Below are 17,860 nucleotides of genomic sequence, written 5' to 3' on the forward strand. Positions count from 1 at the left end.
AGGAGGAAGCATCGAAAGCCTTACCCCGTCAGTGTGGGACTTTAACCCGAACTAAACCTCCTACCGTCAAAGTACCGATCCCCCCGGTACTACCGTCAAGTATTTCGTCGGGAGGCGGTTTGAGCGTTGCACTCAACGTCAGTTACTGTTCTGATGCAATATGTCACAAGCTGCATCTGCCTATTACCACCACTGTTAGGTCATATCAGAAGACAACCACCCCTGTCGGATCTATACGCCCCCTCCCCCCATGTCCCTGTTCGTTACCATAGGAAAGCTAGTTTCTAATAGTGGTATCGTCAGTTTACCTGTGTTTTCATCTCTGGATAGGTGTGCTGCTTCACGTTCTTATTTGACGTTCGCGCATCCTCCTTGCCTGCTCGCTATTTCGAAGTTGCTGCATTATTTCAGCAGCCATGTTTTGGACTTTGCTCCAATTGTCCTGGCTCATCAACATCAGTGGCACTAAATTCTCGGGCGTGATGCTGCTGCCAAGGTTGCCTTCTAGTTTAGCCCTTACTCTTCTGAAGCGGGGACACGTGAGAAGCACATGTTCTGCGTCCTCCTCAACTGCTGGTGTGCACTGCTCGCAGTATGGACTTTCTTCGTGTCCAAAGCGGTGAAGGTACGCTTTAAAGCAACCATGGCCACTTAGGATTTGGCAGACATAGAAGTCTACTTCTCCGTGCTTTCTCTGGAGCCAAGCTTCAACGTTGGGGATGAGACGGTGGGTCCATCTGCCTTTATTTGCACTGTCCCATCGCGTCTGCCATTGGTCCACGCAGCGGTGGTTTATGGATTTTCTCAGTGCCAGCTGATCGCATTGGGCTTGGTTGTTCCTCATACGTCTCATTTCATACATCTCCTGCGCTATCAAGTCGAGTGGGCATAGACCGGCTATGATGAGCGCCGCATCCTCTGAGACTGTCCTGAAGGCAGAGCAGACTCTAAGAGCACACAAGCGGTACGTGGAGTTACTACTTCGTACGTATGAAGCGTGTTGGAATGCATCGCGCCAAACTGTCGCGCCATATAAAAGGATAGACCTCACTACTCCAGCCAGGACCTGTCTTGCCTGCTGCCTTGGTCCTCCAATGTTCGCCATTATTCTAGCCAGGGCTGCTGTCGCAGTCGCAGCTTTGTTGCTAGCGTATTCCAAGTGGTATCGGAAGCTAATTCGGTGGTCTACCAAGACGCCTAAGTATTTTATGTATGGCTTTGACTCGATAATGCTGTCCCCAACTCTAATCTTGACCTTTTCAACTCTCTTTCGGCTGCTGATGAGTACGGCTTCTGTTTTATGCGTAGCTAGCTTTAGACCATTCGCGCCTAGCCATCTTTGAGCCGCACCTATAGCTTGTTGCGCGATATTTACAATTTCCGCGAGCGTTTTCGCGGTTACAACGATTGATATATCGTCCGCGAAGCCAACGAATGTTGCTCTCTTGTGTACCTTTAGTCGCAAAATGCCGTCGTACATAATGTTCCACAGGAGGGGCCCTAGTACGGATCCTTGTGGCACACCAGCCGTGACCTGGTAGTCAACAATTCCGCTGTCGCTGCCGTAACGTAACACCCTATCAGACAGGTAGCTGGATATGATACGCTGTAGATAGGTAGGCACTTGCATCGCGCGGAGGGCGTGTAGTATGTCTATCCATCTGGCACTGTTGAACGCATTTTTGACATCTAATGTTATTACTAGGCAATATTCTTTTGCACCACCTAACCATCGCTTGCCTTCAATTGCCTTTTCCGCAATTACTTTTACGGCCTCTATCGCGTCTGTGGTAGATCGCTTCCTCCTAAAGCCAAACTGGTAGCTTGACAGCTGTCCGTCTACATATATTTCCAGCCGGTTTTTAATCACAAGCTCAAACAACTTACCAATGGAGTCCAGCATACACAGTGGACGGTATTCATTTGGAGCGCAAGCACCTGGTTTTTTTGGTACAAGTACCAATTTTTGTAGTTTCCAGATATTTGGAAAGACGCCTTCTTGCAGGTACACATTAAAAATTCTCGCAAACAAGCACGGGTTTTGCAGCACGGCTTTTTTCAACGCAATGTTTGGAATTCCATCTGGCCCAGGCGCTTTTCGAGACGATAATTTGCTACTTAGTTTGAGCACTTCGGCTACATTTACCGCCGGGATGTTGGTGGCTGGTTCGCTATCTATCTTTCTCACAAAGTCAGGCTGCGGAGGGAAGAGTTCTCGTACAATCTGGTCCAAGAGAATTGGGCATGTTGGTTGTACCGTCTGTTTCATCTTGTTCCGCACTATTTTATAGGCTGAGCCCCATGGGTTATTATTGACGTCGTCACATAGCTCTTTGAACATATTGCGCTTGCTATCGCGTATGGCCAGTTTAAGCGCTTTACGCTTATTTTTGTAGTTGAGCCTGAGTTCTACAGTGTTGGTTGCATTCCGTGAGCGCTGACATAGCCTTCTGGCCCGATTGCATTGTGCTCGCTACTCCGCAATCTCGTCGTTCCACCAGTATGCTGGCTTACGTGTTTGGTGTCTTCCTTGTCGGACCATAGCGGTATCGCATGCTTTGGTGATGGCTGACCTTATCTCCGACGCTGCAGTTTCAACCGTGCATATTACCTCGGTGTTGTCGAAGGCTATCTCAAAGAGCTTCTCGTCGAAGCTTTTCGCTTTCCACCCATTTTGCCGTTTGTAGGGTATCGTGCCTACTTGAGCTTTTTCGATGGCAATGACTATTGCCTTATGATCGCTATGTGTGTAGCAGTCGCTGAGGTACCATCTTGTAGCTCTACTTAGTCCCCTGCTTATGAAAGAAAGGTCTATGATGGAACCAGTACCATTTTTGCTAAATGTGTTCTCCGTACCACTGTTGAGTAGAACAAAATCAAGCGCTGCTAGTGCATTTAAAAGCTCCCTGCCTTTCGGGTTTGTTCTCTTACATCCCCACTCTGCTGCCCACGCATTGAAGTCACCTGCTATGAGTGCCGCGCTTCTTTGCTTAGCGTCATTAACCAGTTCGTCCATGATACTGGCAAAGGTACACAAATCTGTACTGGGTGGTATGTAACAACTGTATATGTGTATATTATCTATTTTGGCCCGCACGTAGCCGGTTGTTGCAACTGGTTTCCCCAGATGGGTTGGGTTACTCCCGCAGCTCCATATGGCACACTTGCCATTTACGTTGCTGGCCCATGACGCCTCGTGCCTGTTTCTATATTGCTCGCTAAGTATAGCAACATCGATGCCCAGTTCGTATACTGTTTGGGTAAGCAGGCTTTGCGCTGCTTCGCAGTGGTTGAGGTTAAGTTGCAAGACCTTCATACTTTCTTCTGTTGAGCTGCTCTCTAAAATGCGGGGCATTTGTTATTATGGGCGAATTTAGCTTTGTGTACACATCAAAAAAGCAAAGAAAAAGACTAAAATAAAATAAAATAAAATTAAATAAAAAAATGAAAGACATAAAATTAAACGAAATTTAACGCTTTAAAAAAGTTAAAAAAAAAATATTTACTAACAAAATATAACAACAAAAATAAAGTAAAATAAAATCAAATTAAATACAATTTTCTTTAATTATTTGTTTTTTTTTTTGCAGCAATCTAGCGTAAATTCTTAGCCTTAAATAAACCAAATTATAATTTGCTTATTGTGGCCCTATGCTCCATATGGAATATATTTATATATACTAGGATCGCCCGTGCGTTGAAATTTCGACGTTGTATAAATACGGAGAGCAAAATTTAGTCATAGCTTTTTTTAGTATTTATAGTCATAGAAAAAAGTTGAAACCTACATACCAGGTATATACCTATGAAATGAGACTCTCAGCTATTAGTCCATACATGTCGCTAGGAGTATTTTTAAACCTTCCCAAATGTCTTGTTTTTTTTCGTCTGTCATCTGTCAGCAATATTCAGTTCATTGTTTGTTACGTTTCATACAATAATGCATTTTTGTCGCTCTTAAAAAGGTCGAATTTCGTGCCTTCAAACTACGATTTGCCGACATCGGAAAACCACTTGTGATATGATTGTCTCCCGGTTCAAAAGGAAGTCTTTTTTGCATCGAATCGTTACGGGTGATGAAAAATGGGTGTATCTCTCCAATCCAAGCGTAAACGATCGTATGGTCCGCCCGGCCAAAAGCCAAAAACAACGGCCAAACCAAATCGCTTCGGCCGCAAGGTGTCTTTTCTGGGATCAGTGTGGTATGATTTGGTACGATCTATTAAAACCAGGTGAAACAGTTGACGGTGCACGCTACCAACGACAATTGGCCGATTTGAACAGCGCTACCTGTATACACCGAAAACGCCCAGAATTTGCCGATCGGCGTCACAAAGTAATTTTTCTTGACGCCAATTCACCGCCACATCGAACAAGAGCGACCCGGGATTTGGTGGCAAACATAGGCAAACATTTCGTATGCGAAATATTACGAAAAAATGAGAAAGTGAAAAAATATTTGAAGCCTATACATTTTAAGTAATATTAGGAAAACAAACTTACTTTAAGTAAAGAATTCTCTAATTACATGACAGAAACATACCTTTTCCAATTTTCTATTTACATATACTAATTCACGGCTGGGGCGAAAATTTATTGCACGATGTATATTAAAGGTTAAACAGCATTCATTAGCGGTCTAGAAGTATGCATTGCTCATAACTTTCTAAGTAAAAAAATATGTTTACTGCGTGGGTCATAAGCGTCAGCATGCCTTTCCGCTTATCCTTGTGTGCCCTTGCGCTTCACAAGTGAGCCACAGAAAGTAGAAGGGTCGCCCGACATTCACTTCCTGCTTTGAAAATATCCGTAATTTTTTAGAGTGGTTTAACAAGTTCTGCCCGCATTTGTGCATTAATCGCTTCGCCTAAGATCAAATCCCTAAATAGGGGCACTTTTACGTAGCAAAACTGTAGGTGACACTTTTGCAAGCCATACAAATTTGAAAATGAAGGCTGTGTAAAAATAGAAAAATAGGAAGAGATTAGAAAAATGTCTATTCAAGAAAAATCACTAATGGGCAAAGAACAGAAAAAATTACAACGAAATGATGGCAAATAAAAGGTTCGAAGAAATACACTTCGTTCAAGTAGCAAAACGCATTGGCAGTATAGGGGCGTAGCAAGCGGCTTGCAAGAAGACGGAAAAAAGGATGCTTGGCCATTCACAAAGAGTTATGCAAAAATTATGTCTTCAAATGTCGGCAAAGTGGCAGGTTGAGTTGGCTGACTGTGGCACGTTGTCGCAAAAGTTGCAAGAAATCCAACTACCACACCCACATCCTTGCTCGTTGTTATGCAGCCACTACAAAAAAACAACTTCTGCGATATGGCAGCCGGCTTTGAATAATATCGGCGAAGAATATAAATAGGACAGCGGAACAACTGGTGCCAAGTGTTGACAGACTTACAGCCTTTAAGTTGGCAGTATCTGCGTGCGAATAACAAAGGAAGAAAAGTAAGAAGTATATCATGTCGACCGGAAGTCAACTTTGAAGCAATGTTGCATGAGGAGGCGTGCAAATGGATTCGCAGTAAATTTCTACGTAAGATAAATGTTTTGAGGAAAGAATGGAAAAAATGTTATGTGGCGTGTATTAGATCAAATGCCATGTAAATTGAGTCTGATGGCGTACATATCTTTGTATATATATATATATATATATATATATATATATGTGTGTGTGTGCATACGTGTAGCATTAAAATTCGAACTCAGCAGTACTTGCAACAAACAAAAAAACACAAAATGGGCCGGAAGCGAGTAATCTCTTTTAAAATGACCTATGGGCATGAAAGGGAGTGAAATGGAAATTTTATCCATGTAACACATAAAATATTTAAAGTATGCGTGACACATTTTTATGGATACTCAAAAAAAAAAAAGGTTGGGAAAAAATTGCTTTAAAGTTTGGTTTTTAAAGTTTGAAAGGTGCGCTATTTATTAACTATTTCAAACATTTAACGCGTATATCTACAATTCTCAGCAGCCTTATGAAATAATGAGCCGGTGCATGCGCCCAAATTGAAATACTTAATTTATTTGAAAACTAGTAGCATACAATTTTTCAAAGGGAAGCGCACCAATTTTTGTTTATAGTTGGCATTTTATGTATTATATACACGCGATTTGTATTATAACACAATTCCGATATTCGTTTAACTAAAATATTAGTGGCAACACCATTGAAAACAAACAAATTTTAATTGAAATGTTCTACTTTATAATTTGGGTGACACTTTCATCTTAATACTTAATTCAACTGCACTATTATTTAACATTTGCACTTTAAATGTTAGGTGGCGACGCCATACACAAATGTTTCGAATTTACGCTTTGTTAATTATTTTGAAAATACTTGTTTTGATACCCATAACCCAACTTCTAATTAAATTTTGTTCGTTAATATAAATTTTTATTTAAAATTAGATGGCAACACCATTAAAAAATAAAATTGAGTTAAAACAACCGTAGCCTTTATATTTTTGTACATTTACTATAATTTTGTTATCCACTTCTTAATTTAAAAAAACAAAACAAACAATAGGTGGCAAAACTGGCTGAATTTTTTTTTCAAAACTTTTTATTTAGTATTTGTTTTTATTTTGAAAATTTTTAAAATATTTGTTTTGATACCCATAACCGAACTTTAAAAAACTTTTTTGTTAATATAAAATTTTAATTTAAATTATATGGCAACACCATTTAAAAATATTATTGGACGAAAACTATTTTGCCTTCACATATATTTACACTTAATATAATTTTATTATCCATTTCTTAACTTCAGAAAAAAATAGGTGGCAACACCGATTATAAATTTTTTTCCCAAAAACTTTTCATTTGCTAAAAGGCGTAATAAAGTTTTTTTTCACTTGGTAGCCTTCACAAAAATCTATAAACAATTTTTGTTTGGGAATCGATTTTTCTTAATGATATGGGTATCAATCAATGTCTTTATACTTTTTATTAATTTTGTAATCAATTTGTTCTTTTATGATAATAATAACATGTTGCCACCTGCAGCACCCAGCCGGAATGGGAGTTAAACACAAAATTTCTCCGACCATTATTGTTTTTAGTGCTGCCCTCTCTAATAAATTTCCTGAACTAAAAACCATAAGTCCCGTTATTTGTAGAACAACATCAAAACACACAACACGAATAGGAAGAGCAGCTTGGCCAAACTCCCAATAAAGATTGTGAGGGCCAATTATATATAGTATATACTCGTACATATATATAAATGTAGGCATTTGTGCAAGAGCCTGAACCTACCTTGGAGGGGCTCGTATGAGCTATACACCGCGCAAGAAAGAAAAGAACCTTTGGTGAGGATAGTCTTACAATGGAAATATTTAAAGTCCTAGACGAAGAAGGACCTCAAATTATGAAGGACCTCATATATTGCAACTTAGCTGATAAAAAAAGTTCACCTCAAAGCAAATGCTATAATAACCCAGTACCCATCGCTCTTCGAACTTTTCACACCAATTAGGATCAGATATCTTCCTACCTGCAGCTGCGCCTCTTTTTTAACAGAAACTGTGTGATGTATGCCCTAAAGCTGATCTCTTCATAGTAGGTTATGTAAAGTTTCCAGTGCGAAGTAAAAATTTAAACTTGAAATGTTCTATATTAAAAAAATATTTTTCCTTTTTCCAAAAAAATTTTCTCCTATTATGCGTCTCTCATATATTCGTACATATAATATATGTAAGTAGATGTACATATTTATGTAAGGACACACTTAGTTCGTAAATAAACCTCTCCTTCACTGAGTATCACCTCCATTTATTTAAATGTCGGTGAAGTTTGATAGTCGTATCGCAATTTGCATAAGTTCAATGGGCGTTCACCAAAAGCACTGACTGGTAATGTTTACATTGTTAAACGTCTGCCAAAAAACAGCTTGCGGAAAAAAGAATTTCAAGATATGAAAGCAAGTACGAAAACAACAAAAAAATGAGTACATACATATATACGGGTTGATGGGTATGAGGGAAAAGAAAACGAAAATGAAAGAAAATGCTGCTGCCACCAAACTTTATGTGGGTTTAATTTTACTTACACACACACACTCGCATCTTAGCCTTGCTCAGATCCTTTCCTTGTAGGCTTTACACCGGTTTTGGGTTGTTTTTCTTCTGCTGGATTTGAATGTGTTTGCATAAATAAAAATTTCGCTTGAAAAGCCGACCACAAGCTCAAATTTACCAACAAAATTTGTACACACACAAAGACATATAAGAGTAATCCATTTTGCCATAGCTTTGTTTGTACGAATAACAAAAAATAATTCAAAAGCGGTCAAAAGCTCTGTTTGCGGTTTTCTTGGGAAGTTGGCTGCCTGCGCTGTTGTCGTATGCTATTTAATATTATATTATCCTTTGGCAAAGGGGTTAAAGTAAAAATTTTTTTAGAAAATCAAAAAATAAAGCAGCAGAGGAAGCATTAGGAGGTGGGGCACGGCCTTTTAGGGTGTTTGCTTTCCGCTTATTTGGAGGTTCAGCAGTCACTGGTGTGGGAGTTTGAAATGAATTGGATGCTTGTGTTACTTTAAAGTAGCATTTGTGGTGATGCCCTCATACCGATGAAATGAATGTATGTGAAAAGTTAGAACTCAAAAAAAAAAAAAATTAGGATGGCAAATTTCAGTTTTTCAAACCCAGAAAAAAAAACTTGAATGTGAAATAAGGCTACATATATAAGTATAATATTGAAAGGAATAAAGAAAGATACAATAAAATTTCCCTAATTTATCTTTGATTCGTGGTGCTGTTGACTGTCCGGCGCTTCTTGAGAGGATTTTCTTTAATATTTCAGCCAGAGCTCTTCTACATTGGTGTCTCGAAAACTCTTTATGCTCAAAATGCCCCTAAAATCGCCAAACTTGCTGAGATAGATTTTCATTTTCAAAAGATCGCCTATTGAAATTTTTGAATATTTATTATAGTAAATAATTTAATTGTACTTGTTTAATTTTAATTGTTTTAATGTCAATTAACCTTAAAATATGTCTACTTAGTATAAAAGAATCCATTATATTCATTGGCTTAATAAATAAATAAATAGTGGTTTTCGCCTACTATAACTTCAAAAAATAGATGTACAAACTTTATGTTTATTATAAAGTGATTCTAATACTTTTTGAAAAAAAGTGGCAACACCTTTGAAGAAATACTCTTTACCTCAAACATTTCCAAACATATTTGCATGATACCCACATCCTAATTCTTACTTCACCTAGTATTTATTATTTTCACCTTGAAAGTAATGTGGCAACGCCATAAACAAATCATTTTAATATACACTTTATTTATTTTTTCTAACGCACTTTGTTTTTCATCCAAATTTTAAAAATAATAAATTTTTTTTTTAATTAATTAAAATTTTGTATAATTAATTTTTTTTTAACCAGATGGCAACGCTATTAAAACATTTTATTTAACTAAAGCTATCTTACCTTTGCTTTGAAATATTATTTACAATTGACATATTTCGTAAATAATATCTTAATTTCCAAAAAATAGGTGGCAACGCTAGCAAAATACAATATATTTGTTTATTGAAGCTTGATTAGAATTCTTTCACAATAGATATCACATTATCACATATCAAATTTATGATAAATTGCTATTTTTGAAATATAATTCAGGTGGCAACGCTATCATAAAATCGTTAATGGAATCGTGACTGTTAGTGTGTTAATACATATATAATGTATGCCTAGTTTTTAATAAATTATTTCTTGTTTAACTAAAACAGGTGGCCATCTGTGATCCTTAGAACTTACAACGGTGTAGAAAATGCTAAAATCGGGGCAACTCATTCCTGCTTTAAGTGATGATCTATTGACGAAGTTTTCTACGTTTTTACATATAAAGGGTTAACAAATGCAACACTCTTATTTTGGTTGACTTATCACTTGAATATATGTAAAACACACAAGCATTTCTCAAGGGTAGGAAGGCGGGCACAGTGGAAAATAAGGTTAGATATAAACTTGAGAATTACAAAGAAAATTAGCTTAAAGCTTTGTCGTCTTACCTGTACTTACTTTGTATGAAAATTTGGTGTAAATAAGTGCGCTCAAAGTCGCACTCTGACTGGGTGCTTGGTTTCATTCAATAGATGCCTTCGAAATATCTTTTCATCTGTACTTTTTTCGATGAAGAACTTCCTACTCATATCCATTCATATTCATGTTTCGTATTCTTATTTAGAAATATCTTAGAAATATTGTTTATTTACATCTTCTTTCAAATTCAAACTGCGAAACCATTAAATGTTTCACTTTACCACCGGCATGAAAAGTTCGACGTCAATAGAACTTCGATTGTTTTCGTCGTTAACTTCAGAGCAGCAGTACTCACAAACGCACATAAATACGTATGTATGTAAATCTCTGCAGGGTTTTATAAATATGTATTTGTTAGTATATTTTCTGATACGTAGAAATTTCAGCTGCCACTGCATTTCCTGTTGTTTACTTGCATAACAGCGCACCAATACACGCCAGTGAACTCGCCACAGTCGCGTTCGACAGCAGGGCGGCACCATCAGGCGTTCTCTGTGGCCGTGCATAATGAAGAAGCGCCCAGTTTTCCAACTCACTTCCCTTCACTTTGACATTTTTGTTTATCAGTTGTCAGCTTCTCAAAACTTCCTTGAGGTCTTCTCGTTGCAGTTTACTTAGCATTGCCATATGTTTAACTTGCTCTGCCATTTTCCTATTTTTTTATTTGACCGCAGTTTCGTTCTATCCTCACTCTCGCCATCCATAACGGCTTTGTTTGCCGTCATGGCCACTATGCGGCCACGGCTGCTGAAGGCCGGAGGCGTAAATTTTTTCCAGCTTTTTTGTTTTATTGTTATTGTTGTTTTTCGCACAGAATTTAGCTGGCATTACGTACCTCTTCCATAGTACGGCACTGCACTGTGGTTAAGTTAAGTTTCTTTGTTGTGTCTTTACATCGGTTATTTGCTCTTTTACTTTCTTGTTGCTTGGCTGGAGTTTTTGGCATCGCCTGCTCGAGTTGTGTTTTGTATTGTGTGTGTGTGTGTTGTTTTCTTTGCGCTCTACTTATGGGCCCTGTTGGCTACACTTAAGTGTGGTTTTGTGTGGTTTTCTGAGTGTGTGCAGTTTTGTATTTGCCTCCTCATTCTGCATGAATGTGGTTGGCTTGTAGGCCTTCTTAAAGCACACAAATCCAGGCATTCATTTTTTTTTTTTTGCTTTGTTTTCTTAGTACTGTGCTTTTAGTTGCCGTTTTTGTTGTAGTTGTTTTGTGTGGTCGTTGTTGCTGTTCGCAAATTTGCATGTTAACATGTGTTTCTTGCCCATTTCGAACGCCATTTACCAACAGCCATAGCCAACATCTCTGCCCGTACTTTCACCGTAGTTGTTTTCACAGCTCTTTGCTCACCTCACCCCACTTTTGGATTGGCTTTAAATATGCGTATCAAAAAAAATTCTCAGCGCGCCGTTAGACTCATGCCAACCCACAAACACACGTAAATTACTTTAAATAATTTACATACATCCTACTGAGCAAATGCCTATCCCTGCGCCTTGGCTTCTCGACCGCCCTTTTGCGTGCTTTTATGTTCATGTTCACATTCGCGTAATTTCTCCCGAAGTTAATGCTGCCAAATGATTTTGTTAAACACGAATTGTTATTAAGTGTGGAAATGTGTAAGAGTGTGCTTGTGTAATATGTGCTTGTACGAAGCAACCCAAACAACCTTTCCCCCTTTCCCTGTGGCTTGATAGCTTCCTTTCGAACGTATGTTTTTGGCACTTTGTGTTGAGTGTATATGAATTTTGTTATTTTTGTATTTTTTAGTTTTTTTGCTTTCTGGCCTTTTTTCATGCTTACGGCAAATTTACTCCAGCAGTGATGCTATGGGCAATAACCGCCTAAATTGAAAATCACATTTTCGAAAGAAATACTGCATATTTAGTCAAAAATCAACAGGTTAAGCCAATATTTATTAAAAAACTGAATAAATGATTTAAAAAACGCTTGTAGGAGGCGAATTCAGTGTTTTTTTGATAGGATATGTTGTCATATGTGCCAGAAAAGAGAGCAGCAAAATGAGCCTTCTAGAAACAAATGAATTGATGGGAGTCCAAAGAAAAGATGGGTAAATGCCCCAGAAAATTCTTATTAATTTTTTTCAATTTCGCCTTTTATTTTCCACTCCGAAGTTAGAATGGCCTTAGATTGCCAGTAACCCAAGCTCCTAAGTCTTATGTGCTGTACGTTCCCTATAGTCGCATTCTAGAATATGTGCATACTTACGTGTTATTTATTTGCATGTGAAGTTCAAATTCATGGAGTTTTAAAGGCATCCAAAAAAACACAAGTCACTATTTCTATTTCTAAAACATAGAAAAATAATTTTCCCAACTAATTTTTTTTATTTAAACTATTTTTGTCTTCCCAGCGGTGTAGCACAGCTGTGTGTTTGGCCTTATAAATTCGTGTGATATCACACCTCTGGATCTTTATTTGTGTGGGTCTGTAAGGTCGACTTGGATTAAAACATTGAAAAACAACACTACTACAGTTATTCACGAGATACCGACCGAAGTCCTCCAAAGAGTCGCGAGTCATTCAAAATGGGTGCTTGTTTCTTTTTTTTTTTTTGAATTCGCACAAAGTTCGAAATTGGGTTTATATATTGTGTCAAAAAGTACCAGGAATTGTTCAATAAAACGCAAAATAATTGTTTAATCATCAAAATGTATATTGTCGCCTTCAAAATAGGCTCCATTCAAAGCAATACACATATGCCAACGATTAGTCCAGCCTATTAAACACACTTGAAGATATCTTCTTCAGCTTCTTCGGCGGATTCTCCTCAATGGCCTCTATCAACTCAAAGCGGCGTCCGCGGAGCGGCAATTTAAGTTTTGGGAAAGGAAAAAGTCCCAGAGGGATAAATCCGGTGAATACGGTGGGTGATCTTGATATTTGTCGAGTTTTTGGTCAGAAAAGTGTTCACAATATGAGCCTTGTGAGACGGTGCGTTATCAAGGTGCAAGATCCATGAGTTTTCTTTGCTCAAATTAGGGGCGCATAAATTCCAAGTAATATTCTTTCCTTACCATAGAACCATTTGGAATGGATTACGAGTGAACAACACACTGATAATAAAAAAAAAACGAGTAGCATTACTTTCACTTTTGACCAACTTTAACATGTTTTTTTTGGGTTTCGGCTCATGTGGATAGCGCCATTCAGCCGCCTGATGACAGATTTGCATGTCAAAATCATATACGTTGGGTCCGAGATCACTTGTTCACTTGCTCAAGCATGACTTCAGCCACCTTTTTCAGATGAATTTTTTGAAAGAAATTCAACTCTCTTGGAACGAATCGAGCAGCCACGCGTCTCATGCCCAATTGATGGTGTAAAATAGTGATGGGCAAACTCAGCACATTTGCACTGTGCGGCAGCGTGTGCTTCTGCGTGCTTAAAAGTGCTAGGTGAAGGGGGATAACAAAGCACAGGGAAGAAACGGAAAAATTGAGCGAGTTGTGTCTGTGTTTGTATCCTGAATGAGAGAGCAATTATTCATGAATTCTTACCAGGGATGCCAACTTTTAACTTCATATCAACAAATTTCTAAAAAAAGAGGTTTTTTTGGTAGATTTTTCTTCAATAACTAAATTTAATACATATTAAACTTTCTATTATAATAATGAATTAAGATAATGAAGAACAATAAACAAGCAATTAAACATTTCAAAAGTTCGCGTAATACTGTTTTTTAATTGCTAGATGTAAAGAAGATTAAGACCTCTGAAAATATTCAATTTGAGATTAAATTAAAATCTTACATATTGGAAAGCAATGACAGTTAAATCTTCAATAATATTGATCACTGCATATACTGACGAATCTGTAAATTATTCACACTTATCTTATGATTACTTAAATGTTTTTTGAGATCGGATATATTTTTTTAAATTGGTGTTTTTTAAATTGAGCTAAGAAATCCTTAAAATCAAATTTTTTAGCAAATTACTTTATAAAATTGCAAACTCTCTTCAGCTACCGAAATTTGTCAAATATTTCAGAATTTTTAGCTACTATATGATACCATTTTTTCTTTTATTTTTCATAAAAAGTGGACGTGATTGAAAACTACTGCTACGTGATTGCACAACTGCAAATAAAAATAAACAACCAGTAGTATATACTTACATATGTATATAAATCATGAATAATAAAATCAACAATTTCCAAAATTGATTCCCACATTTAACAACTGCGGCACCTCTTACTCATAAGTTTTGACATTTCATAAATAAAATCAGTTTTTTCGTGATTTCTTCATTTTTCGACGATAATTTTTGAGACCGTGAGTTACATACTATTGTCGCATAAAAAACCACTAATATTAAGTGTATTTGTATGGTGTGGATGCAGTGAAAGTGCTGAAAATTCTATTTAAAAATTTGAAACGGCGAACGTCAAAACAAAGTGCACAGTGTTCAGCTGCCGACAAAAACATAAATTTATTTCTAATGTGTAATATATTATTCTGTTTTAACTTTTAATTTAGATAAGCAAAGTTAAATAAAATATTAAATATAAAACATTTGGTTCAGCATGGAGTGTAACTTTTTTATGCAAATATGTAGACGGAGAATCACAATGCCTTGTATGTGAAAAACGTGTGGTGTGTAAGGTTTTTAACATAAAGAGACATTATGAGCTGCACAGGAGTGAATATGATGAATATGTAGGAGAAGAAAGGAAAAGTATATACAAATCCTTAAGTCTAAACGAAGAACCCGATTCGATGTGCCAAATTACAGAAGGTCGGAAAAATTCAAATTATTAAAATTTTTTTTAAATTTCTTAGGAAAGCGAAGATTACGTTGTAGATGCAAAGCGTGCAACTTATGAAATCGCGTTAAACCTTTCTTTTGAGAATCGTGCATTTTCGGATGGCGAATTGGTGAAGTCTTGTATATTATGTATTTGACAAAAGTACAGATATATCCGACATAGCCCAATTAGCGATTTTTATCCGAGGAGTTGATGCCCACCTAAATATATGTGAAGAACCTTTGGACATTATTCCAATGAAAGGGACGACTAAAGGTGAAGATTTATTTCAATGTGTTAATGAATGTATTGAACGCATGGGTGTCTCATGGCGAAAAGTGGTTTGCGTTGCCACCGATGGTGCGAAATCCATGAGCGGATGCAAACAAATTTCTCTAATAATTTTTGTGTATTTTGTCATACTGTGCGCATTGCCATATGCGTGTGATTTGAATTTGAGAGCAACTAAGTACTCACCAAGAATACCCACTCTGCTATGATAATTTCCTCAATGTTTTTTGAAAAAATCCTCTATTTTTTTAATGGAAACATGTATGAATTGTCCTTTTTAACAAAATAAAATGTATAACATGCATTGTTTAAATAAAGCAAGGCTGGTTGAGATTACTGTTCGCTATTGTGACCAGCATTCTTTAAAAAAATGCACTAACATAAAAACATACGATATACATACATACTTATATGTAAACGAAGACAATTTTTTCATTCAGAAATATATACACCGATTATCAGTACAAATTTTTCTCCACATAGTTTAGCAACTATGAAACTTTGACATGCGAATGTTCAAACTTCTTGATTATAAAATCGCCTATGCTTCTTGATTACAAAAATTATAAAAGTAAATAAAATAGAAATTTGCAAAGATGATGTTAATATTCAAAGAAGCGTTTCCAATAAAAAAAACCAAAAGCATTTTATTATTTAATATGAACGATCAACACTTCGAAATTCCCTAACATGGAATGAAGTACCCTTATCTGGTAACTTTGCTATTGGCAAAGCTTCACTCTCTTTTTTACAAACACATATGCGTTGCTCAGAAGTGATTAATATACGTACACGCCTATTGCTTACCCTTCTGATGTAAGTTTGTCGCCCCCCCATCTAGCACTTTGCTAGCACGCTCTGCTGCGAGCGTGCCACTCTGCTGCCCATCCCTAGTGTAAAATGTTGCGAATTGATTCGTGAGACACTCTAAGTTCACGAGCTACCTCCTAAACTTTAATTGATGCTTCGCCAGTACCATTTCCTTGACTTTGTCGAAGTTTTCATCCGTTGAATACGTTGATGAGTGACCAGATCAGAGCAAACCTTCCACGACTTCTCGGCCCTCTGCAATAGCCGTATACAACTCGTAGACCCGTTTTTTTGATAAAGCACCCTCGCCATAGGCTTTCCGCAACATTTCCAAGGATTCGGCACACGAAATCCCGTTCAAAACACAAAATTAAAGACAAATTCTTTGTTCGATATTTTTATCCATAGTGAAAATCGCAAAGCACACCTGCGCTTGACTGATGTAATTAAATGCCAAAAACAAGCTTATTGAAACTTCTCGCTCAAACTATGCAACACTATAGGGGACAGTTGTACCAACATTCCAGAAAAAAAAAAACGTAGACATACCTATGTATAACGCGCGGTTTTTAAATGAACAATTCCCGATATTCTTCTGACAGAATGTTTTGTTTTGTAATAGAATGAAGTGTAGATTAATTAAAAAATTATTCAAATTAAAAAAGTAACAAAAAGTTGGTTGAAGCTTGTCAATAAGTACCACTGCTATAGTTATTTAACGCCACCTATATACATTTTCAATGAGTATCTCAAACTGCAGCTTTTCCCAAGTTCTTTAACGATATCACTGATGATGGCTATGACTTTGACAAGGATTTTTCCTCATTAACAACTTTTACTTTAATCTGTCTGGCTGGAGATTAAGCGCTTGGAGAATTTGTTTTAACAGAATCTGGCACATTTTAAAAATATAGTTTTTTCTCTATTAAATATCTATATAAAGTGTGTTTTGTTTAGAGGTTAGGTTTTCAAGATGAAATAACACGTATATAATTTAATGTTATGGCCAAGAATTTAGCTTTATTATAAAGATAAGGGTTTACCATTATGTTTTAAAAATGATTTCGGGCAAGGGACCGCCGCGGCTGGCTCGAATAAATTCCAGCCGAGAGGCCCAATTTTCGACCACTTTTTGCAGCAATTGGGGCCGTATGTCAGCAATAACGCGCCGAATATTCTCTTCCAAGACGTCAATCGTCTCGGGCCTATCTGCGTAGACAAGCGACTTCACATAGCCCCACAAGAAATAGTCCAGCGGTGTTATATCGCACGATCTTGGAGGCCACGCCACAGGTCCACGGCGCGAGATAGTGCGCTCACCAAAAGTTTCCTTCAATAAATCGATTGTTGCGTTGGCTGTATGGCGTGTAGCGCCGTTTTGTTGGAACCAAAGGTCGCCCACATCAACATCGTCCAATTCAGGCACGAAAAAGTCATTAATCATGGCTCTATAGCGCTCTCCATTGACTGTACCATTATGGCCGGCTTCATTTTTAAAGAAATATGGACCAATGATTCCTTCTGCCCATAGAGCACACCAAACAGTGACTTTTTGAGGATGTAACGGCGTCTCAGCAATGGCTTGTGGATTATGTTCACTCCAAATGCGACAATTTTGCTTATTGACATACCCATTCAACCAAAAGTGAGCTTCATCGCTGAACAAAATTTTCTTGTGAAAATCGGGATCGGTGGCCATCTCGTTTTGGGCCCATTCACCGAACGTGCGACGCGCTTGATCAGGTGCAAGTCTATTCATTATGAAATGGCAAACCAAACTGAGCATAAATCAAGTGACAGCTGTCAAAAAGACCATCTACGAAAACAGTAGTGCCAACTTGAATACCTAACCTCTAAAAAAACACCCTTTATGTATGTATATATGTACATATATAGCGTTAAGCTATCTG

Source organism: Anastrepha obliqua, chromosome 1, assembly GCF_027943255.1.
Source record: "Anastrepha obliqua isolate idAnaObli1 chromosome 1, idAnaObli1_1.0, whole genome shotgun sequence".
Taxonomy (NCBI): Eukaryota; Metazoa; Arthropoda; class Insecta; order Diptera; family Tephritidae; genus Anastrepha; species Anastrepha obliqua.